A 17,171-nucleotide genomic window follows, 5' to 3' on the forward strand; every position below is an offset into this window, starting at 1 on the left:
CGCCAGTAAGGATAACCATCTGGGTGTTAAACGCCAGAAAGAAGCATCTTCTGGGCATTGAACGCCAGAAAGAAGCACCTTCTGGGCGTTTAACGCCAGATTGACAGCATCCTGGGCGTTTAGAAAAACGCCTAGTGACACAGGAGTTCCTGGTGTTCAATGCCAGAAAAAAGCAACAGCTGGGCGTTGAACGCCCAGGAGAAGCAGCATTTGGGCGATAAACGCCCAAAACATGCAGCATTTGGGCGTTTAACGCCAGGATGGTGGGGAGGAGGTAAATTCGTTTTTATTTCACATTTTTTATTTTAATTTTAATTTTCATGTTTCAATTCATGATTTCTTGCATAAACATGTTACAAACCCTAATTTCTAAAAACCCTAATTTCTAAAAACCGTACTTTAAAAATATCAAATGTATCTTAATCCATAAACACAAATTCTTTTTCAATCCAATCCAACTCTTTTTCAAATTTTCCAAAACAAATCTATCTCTTTTCCTTCTAAAATCTTTTCAACTCATCAATATCTTTTTCAAATCTCCACATTATCTTTTTCAAAATCCAAATTTATCTTTTTCAAATATCTTTCATATCTTTTCAATTTTAAATCACATCTTTTCATATCATACTTATTTTTTATAAATCATATCTTCTATCTTATCTTTTTTAAAATTTTCGAAAACCCACCCCCCTCCCTTTTAAATCCACATTCGGCCTCCCTCCTCTCATCCACCATTCGACACTAGCTCTCCTTCTATCCCTCTCCTTTCTTTTCTTTTGCTTGAGGACAAGCAAACCTCTAACTTTGGTGTGTTTATCCGTGATCACTAAATTATACCCACTAAGATCATGGCTCCTAAAGGAAAATAACCCACTCCAAGAGGCAAGAAAGAGAGTATTCCAAAACCACTTTGGAATCAAGGGAAGTTCTTAACCAAAGAACATTCAGACCATTACTACAAAATAATGGGTCTAAGATCAGTGATCCCGGAAGTCAAGTTCGATCTGAAGGAAGATGAATATCCGGAGATCCAAGAGCAGATTCAAAACAGGAACTGGGAAGTCCTAGCTAATCCTGAAACAAAAGTGGGAAGGAATATGGTTCAGGAGTTCTACGCTAATCTGTGGCAAACAGACAGGCAGAGAATATCTGGAACTGCCCTCTATGACTATCGGACTATGGTCAGAGGAAAGATTGCTCACATCCACCCTGACAAAATCAGGGAAATCTTTAAGCTACCTCAGCTGAAAGATGACCCAGACTCCTTCAATAGGAGAATGATGAGAACAAACAAGGGCCTAGATAAGATTCTAGAGGATATATGCATCCCTGGAGCCAGGTGGACCACCAGCAGCAAGGGTGTCCCAAATCAACTCATGAGCCAGAGGATGGCTGGACTTCATTGGGCGTTCTATATTGCCCACTAGCAACTGTTCTGAAGTCACCGTTAAAAGAGCAGTGATGATCCATAGCATTATGTTGGGAAAAGAAGTGGAAGTTCATCAACTGATTCCATCTGAATTTTACATACTTGCAAATAAGAACTCCAAAGATGCCAGGTTGGCTTATCCAAGCCTAATCTCTATGCTCTGCAAAGATGCTGGAGTAAGGATGGGAATAACGTAGTACATCTCAGTGGAGCAACCAATCACTAAAACCACAATGCAAAAACAACAAGTGCAGGATGACCCCATCAAGAGGAGGGCGCAAGAATTTCTCCCGGAAGTCCCTCAATTTGAATATTGGGAATAGCTTGAAGCATCTGTTACCAAGTTCCAAGAATCTATGGACCAAATAAAGGAAGAACAGCAAAATCAAAACAATATGCTCTGTAAACTGCTCAGGGAACAAGAAGAGCAAGGGCGTGACTTAAAGGAACTGAAGCGTCAGAAGTTATCTCTTGAAGGACCAAGCACCCCACAGACTAGAGGAACATCTACATCCCAAGCTCAAGGTTGTTGAGTTCTAATCTTAGCCTTAACTCTGTGATAATTGTTCTTATTTGAGTTTTACCTTAGAAGTTATAGTAGTAATTAGTAGTGATTTTATCTCCAATTAAGCTATAATTTATTTCTCTCATCATCATTAAACATGAATAAAATAGAAGATTTTCTTTAGAATAAGGAGGCAATATTTTTTCGAATTCTTAATAAAAGAAATTCTAATTATTTACATGTGGTGACAATGCTTTCTGCCTTCTGAATGAATGCCTGAACAGAGCATATGTCTTTTGAATTTGATGTTCTTGAATGTTAAATATGTTGGCTCTTGAAAGAATGATGAACATGAGACATGTTATTGATAATCTGAAAAATCATAAAAATGATTCTTGAAGCAAGAAAAAGCAGTGAATACAAAGCTTGCAAAGAAAAAAAAAAACAAGCAGAAAAAGCCAATAGCCCTTAAAACCAAAAGGCAAGGGTAATAAAGGATCCAAGGCTTTGAGAATCAGTGGATAGGAGGGCCTAAGGGAATCAAATCCTGGTCTAAGAGGCTAAACCAAGCTGTCCCTAACCATGTGCTTGTGGCGTGAAGGTGTCAAGTGAAAACTTGAGACTGAGCGGTTAAAGTCAAGGTCCAAAGCAAAAAGAAGAGTGTGCTTAAGAACCCTGGACACCTCTAATTGGGGACTTTAGCAAAGCTGAGTCACAATCTAAAAAGGTTCACCCAATTATGTGTCTGTGGCATTTATGTATCCGGTGGTAATACTGGAAAACAAAGTGCTTAGGGCCACGACCAAGACTCATAAAGTAGCTGTGTTCAAGAATCAACATACTGAACTAGGAGAATCAATAACATTATCTGAATTCTAAGTTCCTATAGATGCCAATCATTCTGAGCTTTAATGGATAAAGTGAGATGCCAAAACTGTTCGGAAGCAAAAAGCTACTAGTCCCGCTCATCTAATTAGAATCTGAGCTTCACTCAAGAACTCTGAGATATTATTGCTTCGTGACTTATTTGTATTTTATTTTATTTGTCTAGTTGCTTGGGGACAAGCAACAGTTTAAGTTTGGTGTTGTGATGAGCGGATATTTTATACGCTTTTTGGGGTTAATTTCATATAGTTTTTAGTATGATTTGGTTAGTTTTTAGTATATTTTCATTAGTTTTTAGGCAAAATTCATATTTTTGGACTTTACTATGAGTTTGTGTGTTTTTCTGTAATTTCAGGTATTTTCTGGCTGAAATTGAGGGAGATGAGCAAAAATCTGATTCAGGCTGAAAAAGGACTGCTGATGCTGTTGGATTCTGACCTCTCAGCACTCGGAATGGAATTTCTGGAGCTACAGGAGTCCAATTGGTGCGCTTCTAATTGCGTTGGAAAGTAGACATCCAGGGCTTTCCAGAAATATATAATAGTCTATACTTTGCTCAAGGATAGATGACGTAAACTGGCATTCAACGCCAGTTCCATGTTGTAGTCTGGCGTCCAGCGCCAGAAACAAGTTACAAGTTGGAGTTCAATGCCAGAAACAGGTTACAACCTGGCGTTGAACTCCCAAAACAGCCCAGGCACGTGAGAAGCTTAAGTCTCAGCCCCAGCACACACCAAGTGGGCCCCAGAAGTGGATTTCTGCACTATCTATCATAGTTTACTCATTTTCTGTAAACCTAGGTTACTAGTTGAGTATTTAAACAACTTTTAGAGATTTATTTTTCATCTAATGACATTTTCAAATCTGAACTTTGTAATCTCTAACGGCATGAGTCTCTAAACTCCATTGTTGGGGGTGAGGAGCTCTGCTGTGTTTTGATGAATTAATGCAACTATTTCTGTTTTCCATTCAAACATGCGTGTTCCTATCTAAGATATTCATTCGCGCTTAATTATAGAGAAGGTGATGATCCGTGACACTCATCACCTTCCTCAATCCATGAACGTGTGTCTGACAACCACCTCCGTTCTACATCAGATTGAATGAGTATCTCTTAGATTTCTTAATCAGAATCTCTGTGGTATAAGCTAGATTGATGGTGGCATTCATGAGAATCTGGAAAGTCTAAACCTTGTCTGTGGTATTCCGAGTAGGATTCTGGGATTGGATGGCTGTGACGAGCTTCAAACTCGCGAGTGTTGGCCGTAGTGACAGACGCAAAAGGATCAATGGATCCTATTCCAGCATGAGTGGGAACCGACAGATGATTAGCCGTGTAGTGACAGCGCACGTTGACCATTTTCACTAAGAGGACGGATGGTAGTCATTGACAACGGTGATCCACCAACACACAGCTTGCCATGGAAGGAACTTTGCACTTTTGCATGCATGAGGGAAGTGGAATACAATAGAAAAGCTGAAATTCAGAAGACAAAGCATCTCCAAAACCCCAACATATTCTCCATTACTGCATAACAAGTAACCTGTAATTCATGCTCTCTTGTTCATTTGCAAGTCAACTGATAACCACAAATTAATATCCTGACTAAGAGTTGCAAGATAACCATAGCTTGCTTCAAACCAACAATCTCCGTGGGATCGACCCTTACTCACGTAAGGTATTACTTGGACGACCCAGTGCACTTGCTGGTTAGTGGTACGAGTTGTGAAAAGTGTGATTCACAATTTGTGCACCACTCTAGCTTGGGGGTTCAAATCTCTTCTCCTCAATTGGTTGGGTTTCGCATCCTTATTATTTATCCAACGCACATTTAGCACACAAATTTCATTCAGGATCTCATCAAACCCAAGGTCTTGCTGCTTCATTCTTTTTTCATAGCTCCGAGTGGAGCTTGCCCTCTTCACCATTAGCATTCTTTCTATGCTAGAGGGGCTGTAGTCAATGGACTTCCCCCTTACATAGCTAATGTAGCCATAGTTTTGTCCTGGTTGAGGCACTACGTTAGCGTAGAATTCCCTCACCAAGCTCTCTTCCACTTTCCTTGGTGGGTTGCATAGAAGTGACCAACCCCTATTGTTGATCTCAATGTTGATTTCAAGATGCTCATTCCTCCCTAGTTGAAACCCAACTTCTGGAATGATCTCCCTCTCACTCACCCAACCATAAAATTGATTTTGGTTGAATAGAGAGGAACTTATAGTCATTGAAAGAGCTTGAGGATCCAGAGGTTGGTTCCTTAGTTTTTCTTTTCTTTGAGGCTGAGCTTTTTGGTGGTGCCATTAGGTTGAGAGAGTGTGTTTGAGGTTGGGAAAAAATGGGGGTTGCAAGAAAGAGCAAGCAAACAAGGTTTTGCTCCAACACCAAACTTAGGACTTGATTGTCCCAATCAAGAAAAAGAAGAAAGAAAGAAAGTAGGAGATGAGAGGGATAGTAGAAAGAGAAAGGAAGATGAGGGGTGTATGCTTTTCATGTGTGATTGGGGTTTTGAAGTGGGAGAGGAGTTGGGGAGGTGAGGCTTTTATAAGGGGTGAATGGTATGGTCGAAAGGTAGGAAATAAAAAGGGTTAAATGTTTTCCCACTTGGGGAGTGGCGCCTAGCGTGGGAAGAGGCGCCAACTCTTTTCTCACAGTGTCTTCTACATGTGTTGTGTTCCAAAGTGCAAGTACACTTTGACTTCCTTGCTTTGTGAGTTGTTTACCATTTGGGCCCCATCTTTTCTCCTGAAATTGAAACTGAACTAATTAGTAATGACAAAAGAACCCCTTCACATTCCTTCTCATCAAGAGTGATTTGGATTGCAACTGATGGGTGTCCCTTGGGACACCAAACTTAATCTTTTGGCATCTTAATAAATTGGTTCCATCATTGTGTATTTAATGTGTTCATAAGAATGGAGTAATTATCAATCTTTTCATTTTCTTTTGATTCCAATTCTTCTGAACTCATTAAGCCACATTCATGTTCTTACCCAAAGCATTAAGTGCTTTCAAATTGGGTGACTTGGGCTACTAGGTGATCCTTGGTGGTGGCCACACCAAACTTAATCTCTGGGCTTACTCTTCAAAATCAAGCTATAAATTATTTGTAAGCCTAGATTAAGAGGGTGGGAGGCCACACCAAACTTAGCAATTTAGCTAGTTCTCAGCCCATTCACTCATCATGATTTATTCCCTCATCAAGTTGCAATTCCAGAATAGGAAGAAATAAAAGAGTGTAAAGAAAATCTAGCTACCAAAGCTAATATCAAACTTTCTAATCTACAATTGTAAACTAATCCTAATTTGGTAATGTAACACAAATGTGAGACTGAAAATTAAACTATCTAAAGCAATAGATTTTAAACTACTTCTAAGAAAGCAATTAAATAAAAAAAGGATAAAGTGTTGGGGTGCCTCCCAACTAGCACTTCTTTATTGTCATTAGCTTGACAGTCCTTTATCTTTAGCTGAGCTTGTAGCTCACTCTCTGCTCCTCTAAGGAGCCCCCCAAGTAGTGTTTGAGTCTATGGCCATTGACAGTAAAAGTTCTCTGAGTCTTGTCCTCCATGAGCTCCACATGTCCATAGGGAAACACCTTGAGTATGGTGAAAGGTCCTGACCATCGAGACTTAAGTTTCCCAAGGAAGAACTTGAGTCTTGAGTTGTAGAGTAACACCTTCTGTCCTTCAGTGAACTCCCTTCTTCCTATCTTTTGGTCATGCCACCTTTTTGTGTTTTCTTTATAGATTTTTGCATTCTCATATGCTTGGTTTCTAAACTCCTCCAGCTCATTGAGTTGCATTAATCTCTTTTCTCCATCAGCTTGCTCATTATATTTTAACATTTTTAGAGCCCAAAATGCTCTATGCTCAAGTTCAACTGGTAAGTGACAAGCCTTGCCATATACCAGTTGGTATGGAGACATCCCAATGGGAGTCTTATAGGCTGTCTTGTAGGGCCATAGTGCATCATCCAGTGTCTTAGACCAATCCTTTCTTGAGCTTCTAACCGTTTTTTCAAGGATTCTTTTTAGCTCTCTGTTGGAGATTTCAGCTTGCCCGTTGGTCTGTGGGTGGTATGGAGTTGCCACTTTGTGCTTTACTCCATATCTGAGAAGGAGTGTCTCGAGTTGTTTGTTGCAGAAGTGTGTCCCTCCATCACTAATGAGAGCTCTTAGAACTCTAAATCTGCTGAAGATGTTCCTTCTCAAGAAGCTTATCACAACTTTGTGGTCATTTATTGCAGTGGCTATGGCTTCTACCCACCTTGAGACATAATCAACAGCCACCAATATGTAGCTATTTGAGTAGGAGGTTGGGAAGGGTCCCATGAAATCAATCCCCCATACATCAAATAGCTCCAGCTCTAGTATGAATTGCTGTGGCATCTCATTTCTCTTGGTTAGATTACCAGCTCTTTGGCATTCATCACACCTTGACACCATTTGCTTGGCATCCTTAAACATTGTTGGCCAGTAAAATCCGGATTGAAGCACTTTTGCTGCTGTTCTTTCTCCACTGAAGTGACCTCCATATGCGGATCCATGGCACTGCCATAATACTTCCTGCTCTTCTTCATGGGATATACACCTTCTTAGGATTCCATCAGCACACTTTTTGAACAAATAGGGGTCATCAAAGATGTAGTATTTGGCATACTTGATTAACTTCCTCCTTATGTGCCTATTGATGTTAGTTGGTAGTTCCCCAATAGCCTTGAAGTTAGCTATGTCTGCAAACCAAGGGGCTACTCGAATCATCATCAACTGTTCATCAGGAAAGCTTTCATTTACTGCTACTTGCTGCATCTCTTCTTCTTGTGGGATTCTAGAGAGGTGGTTAGCTTCCTTGTTCTCTGCTCTGCTCCTATCTTTAATCTCAATATCAAATTCTTGGAGTAGCAGAATCCACCTTATTAGTCTGGGCTTAGATTTTTGTTTGGTAAGCAAGTACTTGACTGCTGCATGATCAGTGAACACAATTACTTTTGAGCCAATAAGATATGATCTAAACTTATCAAAAGCAAAAACTATGGCTAAAAGTTTTTTCTCAGTGGTGGCATAGTTCTTTTGATTCTCATTAAGAACCTTGCTAGCATAGTAAATAACATGTACTAGCTTGTCTTTCCTCTATCCTAGAACAACACCAACAGCAAAATCAGATGCATCACACATTAGTTCAAAGGGAAGATCCCAGCTTGGTGGTGCTATAATAGGTGCAGAGGAGAGTTTCTTTTTAATTTCATCAAAGGCTACCATGCACTCTCTATCAAAAACAAAGGGAGTATTTGAGACAAGTAGGTTGCTAAGGGGTTTTGCAATCTTTGAAAAATCATTGATAAACCTCCTATAGAACCCAGCGTGTCCCAAAAAACTTCTGATTGCTTTGACATTGCATGGTGGAGGTAATTTTTCAATTACTTCCACTTTTGCCTTGTCCACTTCTATGCCATCTTTTGAAATCTTGTGACCAAGAACCACCCCTTCAGTTACCATAAAATGGCACTTCTCCCAGTTTAAAACCAGGTTGGTTTCTTGATATCTTTTTAGCACAAGAACAAGATGGTATACGCAATCAGAATATGAGTTCCCAAATACAGAGAAGTCATCCATGAATTCTTCTATGAACTTCTTAATCATGTCTGAAAAAATGGAGAGCATGCACCTTTGGAATGTTGCAGGTGCATTGCACAATCCAAAGGGCATTCTCCTATAAGCAAAGACACCATATGGACAAGCAAATGAAGTTTTTTCCTGATCTTTGGTGTCTACAACAATTTGATTATAGCCCGAATACCCATCCAGAAAGCAATAATACTCATGTCCTGCCAATCTCTCAAGCATCTGGTCCATGAAAGGTAGGGGAAAGTGGTCCTTCCGGGTGGCTTCATTAAGTTTCCGGTAGTCAATGCACATATGCCATCCGGTCACTGTCCTTGTGGGTATCAATTCATTCTTCTCATTTGTCACAACAGTGATCCCTCCCTTCTTAGGGACTACTTGCACCGGGCTTACCCAAGGGCTGTCTGAGATGGGGTAGATCACCCCTGCTTGCCACAATTTCAACACTTCTTTCTGAACCACTTCATTCATAGTTGGGTTCAGCCTCCTTTGTTGTTGTCTTGAAGGTTTGGCATCTTCTTCAAGTAAGATTTTATGCATACACATTGAAGGACTGGTCCCTTTTAAATCTGCAAGTGTCCAGCCTATGGCATCCTTGTGTTGTCTCAGCACTTGGATAAGCTCATCTTCTTGTTCCTTACTTAGACTTGAATTTATGATCACTGGGTGAGTGTTATTAGCACCCAGATATACATATTTCAAGCTGGGTGGTAAGATCTTCAGCTCTAGTTTTCGTGACTCTGCATCTTTGTTGTCTGTAGTGGTTGGCATGATTGAGTTTCTCATGGTTGCTTGTGGTAGTTCTCCATCTGGTGCTTGTTCCAGCTCAATGGTTCCTCCACATTGTTCTTCTTCCAAGACTTCTTGAACTATCTGTTCCATGGTGTCTACCAGCATGCATTCTCTTATGGGTTCCTTGGGGTAACTCATTGCTTTAAAGACGTTGAAGACCATTTTCTCTTCATGCAACCTCAAGACTAGTTCCCCTTTTTGCACATCAATGATGGCTCCAGCAGTAGCTAGAAATGGTCTTCCTAGGATAATTGACGTGTTGGCCTCTTCTTCCATGTCCAGCACATCAAAATCAGCAGGAAAAATGAATTCTTCTACTTTCACTAGCAAGTCTTCCACCACCCCATGTGGAAACTTAAATATTCTGTCAGCCAATTGAAGTGCCATTCTTGTTGGCTTGGCTTCCTCAATCTTCATCCTTCTCATCATGGTTAGGGACATAAGGTTTATGCTAGCTCCCAAATTACACAAAGCTTTCTCAATAGTGATATCCCCTATGATGCAGGGGATTTGAAAACTCCCTGGGTCTTTCAGCTTTTGAGGCAGTTTCTTCTGTATGATGGCGCCGCATTCCTTAGTCAATACTATGGTTTCTTTTGCCTCCCAGTTCCTCTTTTTGGTTATAAGCTCCTTCAAAAATTTGGAATAGAGTGGCATTTGTTCTAATGCCTCAGCAAATGGTATGTTAATTTGGAGCTTCTTAAAGATCTCTAGGAACTTAGAGAACTGGCCATCCTTCCCATCTTTTCCTAGTCTTTGTGGGTATAGTGCTTTTGGCACATAAGGCTTCAAGACTGATTTTGGTTGAGGTGGAGCAAGGATCTCTCCTTCATCCTTGTTCCCATGCTTTTCTGTAACTTCTTCATGGTTGTCTTTGCTTGGGGTTCCTTTCTCCACAACCTTCCCACTTCTTAGAGTAATGGCTTTGCATTCCCCTCTTGGGTTAGTGGTGCACGAAATTGTGATCCCTGGTAATGGCTCCAAAAACTTGGTGCTCTAATCTTAATTCATAATTTGTCACAACTTCGATACAACTAACCAGCAAGTGCACTGGGTCGTCCAAGTAATAAAACCTTACGTGAGTAAGGGTCGATCCCACGGAGATTGTCGGCTTGAAGCAAGCTATGGTCACCTTGTAAATCTCAGTCAGGCGGATATCAAATGGTTATGGAGTTTTCGAATAATAATAATAAATAAGCATAAAATAAAGATAGAAATACTTATGTAATTCATTGGTGAGGGTTTCAGATAAGCGTATAGAGATGCTTTCGTTCCTCTGAACCTCTGCTTTCCTGCTGTCTTTATCCAATCCTTCCTACTCCTTTCCATGGCAAGCTTTCTGTAAGGCATCACCGTTGTCAATGGCTACATCCCATCCTCTCTGTGAAAAAGGTCCAAATGCTCTGTCACGGCACGGCTAATCATCTGGAGGTTCTCGATCATACTGGAATAGGGTTCACCCTCCTTTTGCGTCTGTCACTGCGCCCAGCACTCGCGAGTTTGAAGTTCGTCACAGCCATCCCTTTCCAGATCCTACTCGGAATACCACAGACAAGGTTTAAACTTTCCGGATCTCAGGAATGGCCATCCATGGGTTCTAACTTATACCACGAAGATTCTAATATCTCGGACTCGGTCCTCTGTATTAGATATCTAAGAGATACTCGTTCTAGCTTGTTTGCATGTAGAACGGAAGTGTTTTTCAGGTACACGTTCATAAGTGAGAATGATGATGAGCGTTACATAATCATCACATTCATCATGTTCTTGGGTGCGAATGGATATCTTAGAAGCAGAATAAGTTGAATTGAACATAAAACAGTAGTACTTTGCATTAAATCATGAGGAACAGTAGAGCTCCACACCTTAATCTATGGAGTGCAGAAACTCTACCGTTGAAAATACATAAGTGATGAAGGTTCAGGCATGGCCGAATGGCCAGGCCCCATGATCTAAGAACTAGACGTCCCAAGATGTCTAATACAATAGTAAAAAGTCCTATTTATACTAAACTAGTTACTAGGGTTTACAGAAGTAAGTAATTGATGCATAAATCCACTTCCGAGGCCCACTTAGTGTGTGCTTGGGCTGAGCTTGAAGTTTACACATGCAGAGGCTTCTTTTGGAGTTGAACGCCAAGTTGTAACGTGTTTTTGGCGTTCAACTCTGGTTCGTGACGTGTTTCTGATGTTTAACTCTAGACTGCAGCGTAGAACTGGCGTTCAACGCCCTTTTGCGTCGTCTAAACTTGAGAAAAGTATGGAATATTATATATCACTGGAAAGCCCTAGATGTCTACTTTCCAACGCATTTGGAAGTGCGTCATTTTGAGTTCTGTAGCTCCAGAAAATCCACTTTGAGTGCAGGGAGGTCAGAATCCAACAGCATCAGCAGTCCTTCTTCAACCTCTGAATCTGATTTTTGCTCAAGTCCCTCAATTTCAGCCAGAAAATGCCTGAAATCACAGAAAAACACACAAACTCATAGTAAATTATAGAAATGTGAATTTAACATAAAAACTAATAAAAACATCCCTAAAAGTAACTAGATCCTACTAAAAACATACTAAAAACAATGCCAAAAAGCGTATAAATTATCCCCTCATCACAACACCAAATTTAAATTGTTGCTTGTCCCCAAGCAACTGAAAATCAAATAGGATAAAAAGAAGAGAATATACTATTAATTCCAAACTATCAATGAAACATAGCTCCAATCAGATGAGCGAGACTTGTAGCTTTTTGCCTCTTGAATAGTTTTGGCATCTCACTTTATCCATTGAAGTTCAGAATGATTGGAATCCATAGGAACTCAGAGTTCAGATAGTGTTATTGATTCTCCTAGTTCAGTATGTTGATTCTTGAACACAGCTACTTTATGAGTCTTGGCCGTGGCCCTAAGCACTTTGTTTTCCAGTATTACCATCGGATACATAAATGCCACAGACACATAACTGGGTGAACCTTTTCAGATTGTGACTTAGCTTTGCTAAAGTCCCCAATTAGAGGTGTCCAGGGTTCTTAAGCACACTCTTTTTTTTTTGCTTTGGACCTTGACTTTAACCGCTCAGTCTCAAGTTTTCACTTGACATCTTCACGCCACAAGCACATGGTTAGGGACAGCTTGGTTTAGCCGCTTAGGCCAGGATTTTATTCCTTTAGGCCCTCCTATCCACTGATGCTCAAAGCCTTGGGATTCTTTTTATTACCCTTGCCTTTTGGTTTTAAGGGTTATTGTCTTTTTGCTCTTGCCTTTTGGTTTTAAGAGCTTTTGGCTTTTTCTGCTTGCTTTTTCTTTTTCTATTTTTTTTTTGCCATTTTTTTTGCAAGCTTTGTATTCACTGCTTTTTCTTGCTTCAAGAATCACTTTTATGATTTTTCAGATTATCAAATAACATGTCTTCTTGTCATCATTCTTTCAAGAGCCAACATATTTAACATTCTTAAACAACAACTTCAAAAGACATATGCATTGTTCAAGCATTCATTCAGAAAACAAAAAGTATTGTCACCACATCAATATAATTAAACTAAGTTCAAGGATAAATTTGAAACTTGTGTACTTCTTGTTCTTTTGAATTAAAACATTTTTCATTTAAGAGAGGTGATGGATTCATATCACTACTTTAAGGCATAGACACTTAGATACTAATGATCATGTAATAAAGACACAAACATAGATAAACACTTAACATAAAGAAAACGAAAAACAGAAAATTTGAGAACATGGAATGAGTCCACCTTAGTGATGGTGGCGTTTTCTTCTTGAGGAACCAATGATGTCCTTGAGCTCTTCTATGTCTCTTCCTTGTCTTTGTTGCTCCTCCCTCATAGCTCTTTGATCTTCTCTAATTTCATGGAGGATGATTGAGTGCTCTTGATGTTCCACCCTTAGTTATCCCATGTTGGAACTCAGTTCTCCTAGGGAGGTGTTGATTTGCTCCCAAAAGTTCTGTGGAGGAAAGTGCATCCCTTGAGGCATCTCAGGGATTTCTTGGTGATGAGCTTCTTCATGCGTCTCTTGAGATCCATGAATGGGCTCTCTTGTTTGCTCCATCCTTTTCTTAGTGATGGGCTTGTCCTCATCAATGAGGACATCTCCCTCTATGTCAATCCCAGCTGAATTGCATAGATGGCAAATGAGGTGAGGAAAAGCTAACCTTGCCATAGTGGAGGACTTGTCAGCCACCTTGTAGAGTTCTTGAGGTATAATCTCATGAACCTCCACTTCTTCTCCAATCATGATGCTATGGATCATGATGGCCCGGTCTATAGTAACTTCAGACCGGTTGCTAGTGGGAATAATTGAGCGTTGAATGAACTCCAACCATCCTCTAGCTACAGGCTTAAGGTCCAGTCTTCTCAGTTGAACCGGTTTGCCTTTTGAGTCAATCTTCCATTGAGCTCCTTCCACACGTATGTCCATAAGGACTTGGTCCAACCTTTGATCAAATTTGACTCTCCTTGTGTAGGGGCGTGCGTTCTCTTCCATTTTCCGAACTAAAATCTAAGTAGTTCCCCCGAACCATGTTGAGATAATTCTTTGGGTTCGGGTTCTTACTTTGATCATGGTTCCTAGTGATCCATGCATTAGCATAGAACTCTTGAACCATTAGAATTCTGACTTGTTGGATGGGGTTTGTTAGAACTTCCCAACCTCTTCTATGGATCTCATGTCGGATCTTCAGATACTCATTTTTCTTGAGTTTGAAAGGGACCTCGGGGATCACCTTCTTCTTGGCCACAACATCATAGAAGTGGTCTTGATGGGCTTTGGAGATGAATCTTTTCATCTCCCATGACTCAGAGGTGGAAGCTTTTGTCTTCCCTTTCCCTTTTTTAGAAGATTCTCCGGTCTTAGGTGCCATCAATGGTAATGGAAAAACAAAAAGCTTATGCTTTTACCACACCAAACTTAGAATATTGCTCGCCCTCGAGCAAGAGAAGAAAGAATAGATGAAGAAGAAGAAATGGAGGAGAGGGAGAGAGAGTTGTGTTAAAATGAAGAAGAATGGAGAGGTTTATATAGTGGAGGGAGAGGGGTTAAGTTTGACCATTTAGGGTGGGTTTGGGTGGGAAAGTGATTTTGAATTTTGAAGGTAGGTGGGGTTTATGAGGTAGGTTTATGGGAAAGAGTGGATGGATGTGAATGGTGGATGGGTAATAGGGAAGAGAGCTTGAGGTGATTGGTGAAGGGTTTTGCAGAAGGGTGTTTATTGGGAAGAGAGGATGAATGAGAAGAGGGAAGAGTATGAGTGGAGGTAGGTGGGGATCCTGTGGGGTCCGCAGATGCTGAGATGATCCTGTAGGGTCCACAGATCCTGAGGTGTCAAGGAATTACATCCCTGCACCAACTAGGCATGTAAAATGCCTTTGCATGCAATTCTGGCGTTTAAACGCCGAATTTGTGCTTGTTCTGGGCGTTCAGCGCCCAGATGCAGCATGTTTCTGGCGTTGAACGCCAGTTCTATGCTTGTTTCTGGCGTTTAGCGCCAATTTTCCTCAGTGTGCATTCCTGGTGTCTGAACACCAGGATGCTGCTTATTTTGGGCGTTCAACGCCAGATCCATGCTCTGTTCTGGCGTTGAACGCCAGCCAGATGCTCCTTACTGGCGTTTAAACGCCTGTAAGCCCTTCCTCCAGGGTGTGATTTTTCTTCTGCTGTTTTTTATTCTGTTTTTGATTTTTCTATTTATTTTGTGACTCCACATGATCATGAACCTAATAAAACATGAAAGAACAATAAAATAAAAATAAAATTAGATAAATAAAAATTGGGTTGCCTCCCAATCAAGCGCTTCTTTAATGTCAATAGCTTGACAGTGGGCTCTCATGGAGCCACACAGGTGATCAGGTTAATTTTATAGACTCCCAACACCAAACTTAGAGTTTGGATATGGGAGTTCAACACCAAACTTAGAGTTTGGCTGAGGCCTCCCAACACCAAACTTAGAGTTTGACTGTGGGGCTTTAATTAACTCTGTACTGAGAGAAGCTTACTGTGCCTCTTTTCCATGTTTACAGAAGGATGTCCTTGAGTTTTAAACACAAGGGAGTCCTCATTCAATTGAAGGACTAGTTCACCTCTGTCAACATTAATCACAGCTCTTGCTGTGGCTAGGAAGGGTCTTCCAAGGATGATGGATTCATCCTCATCCTTCCCAGTATCTAGGACTATGAAATCAGCAGGGATGTAAAAGCCTTCAACCTTTACTAATATGTCCTCTACTTGTCTATAAGCCTATTTTCTGGAATTGTCTGCCATCTCTAATGAGATTTTAGAAGCTTGTACCTCAAAGATTCCCAGTTTCTCTCCATTACAGAGAGTGGCATGAGGTTTATTCCTAACCCAAGGTCACATAGAGCCTTCTCAAAGGTCATGGTGCCTATGGTGCAAGGTATTAGGAACTTTCCAGGATCCTGCTTCTTCTGAGGCAATCGCAGTTGATCCAATGCATTTAGTTCATTGGTGAACAGGGGAGGTTCATCTCCCCAAGTTTCATTACCAAATAAATTGGCATTCAGCTTCATGATTGCACCAAGGAACTTGGCAACTTGCTCTTCAGTAACATTTTCATTCTCTTCAGAAGAAGAATATTGTTCAGAGCTCATGAATGGCATAAGGAGGTTCAATGGAATCTCTATGGTCTCTAGATGAGTCTTAGATCCCTTTGGTTCCTCAGAGGAAAACTCCTTATTGATCACTGGAAGTCCCAGGAGGTCTTCCTCCTTGGGATTCACGTCCTCCCCTTCCTCCTTAGATTCGGCCATGATGGTTATATCAATGGCCTTGTACTCTCCTTTTGGATTTTCTTCTGTATTGCTTGGGAGAGCACTAGGAGGGGTTTCAGTGATCTTCTTACTCAGCTGGCCCACTTGTGCCTCCAAATTTCTAATGGAGGACCTTGTTTCATTCATGAAACTCAGAGTGGCCTTAGATAGATGAGAGACTAAGTTTGCTAAATTAAAGGTATTTTGTTCAGAGTTCTCTGTCTGTTGCTGAGTGGATGATGGAAAAGGCTTGCTATTGCTAAACCTGTTTCTTCCACCATTAGTAAAGCCTTGTTGAGGCTTTTGTTGATCCTTCCATGACAGATTTGGGTGATTTCTCCATGCGGGATTATAAGTGTTTCCATAAGGTTTACCCATGTAATTCACCTCTGCTATTGCAGGGTTCTCAAGATCATAAGCTTCTTCTTCAGAAGATGCCTCTTGAGTATTGTTAGATGCGACTTGCATTCCATTCAGACTCTGAGAAATCATATTGACTTGCTGAGTCAATATTTTATTCTGAGCCAATATGGCATTCAGAGTATCAATTTCAAGAACTCCCTTCTTCTGAGGCGTCCCATTACTCATAGGATTCCTCTCAGAAGTGTACATAAACTGGTTGTTAGCAACCATGTCAATAAGTTCTTGAGCTTCTGCAGGCATTTTCTTTAGATGAATGGATCCACCTGCAGAAGTATCCAATGACATCATAGCTAATTCAGACAGACCATCATAGAATATATCCAGGATGGTCCATTCTGAAAGCATGTCAGAAGGACACTTTTTGGTTAGTTCCTTATATCTCTCCCAAGCTTCATAGAGGGATTCACCTTCTTTCTGTCTGAAGGTTTGAACATCCACTCTAAGCTTACTCAGCTTTTGAGGAGGAAAGAACTTGGCTAAGAAAGCCTTGACCAGCTTATCCCAAGAGTTCAGGCTATCCTTAGGTTGAGAGTCCAACCATATTCTAGCTCTGTCTCTTACAGCAAATGGGAAAAGCACGAGCGTGTAGACTTCAGGATCTACTCCGTTAGTCTTAACAGTGTCACATATCAGCAAGAATTCAGTTAAAAACTGAAAGGGATCTTCAGATGGAAGTCCATGAAACTTGCAGTTTTGTTGCATCAGAGAAACTAATTGAGGTTTAAGCTCAAAATTGTTTGCTCCAA

The 17,171-nt window shown here is 40.6% G+C and overlaps 1 non-coding gene across 1 annotated transcript; it reads left to right on the forward strand.

The window, feature by feature from the left end:
• The first annotated feature begins 16,764 nt into the window (after positions 1-16,764).
• On the forward strand, positions 16,765-16,872 carry LOC148567741 (small nucleolar RNA R71). The gene has a single exon (XR_015882841.1). It is a non-coding gene; the product is annotated as a small nucleolar RNA R71 (small nucleolar RNA).
• The last annotated feature ends 299 nt before the right edge of the window (positions 16,873-17,171 follow it).

Source organism: Arachis ipaensis, chromosome B4 (genome assembly GCF_059453495.1).
Source record: "Arachis ipaensis isolate K30076 ecotype BB chromosome B4, ASM5945349v1, whole genome shotgun sequence".
Taxonomy (NCBI): Eukaryota; Viridiplantae; Streptophyta; class Magnoliopsida; order Fabales; family Fabaceae; genus Arachis; species Arachis ipaensis.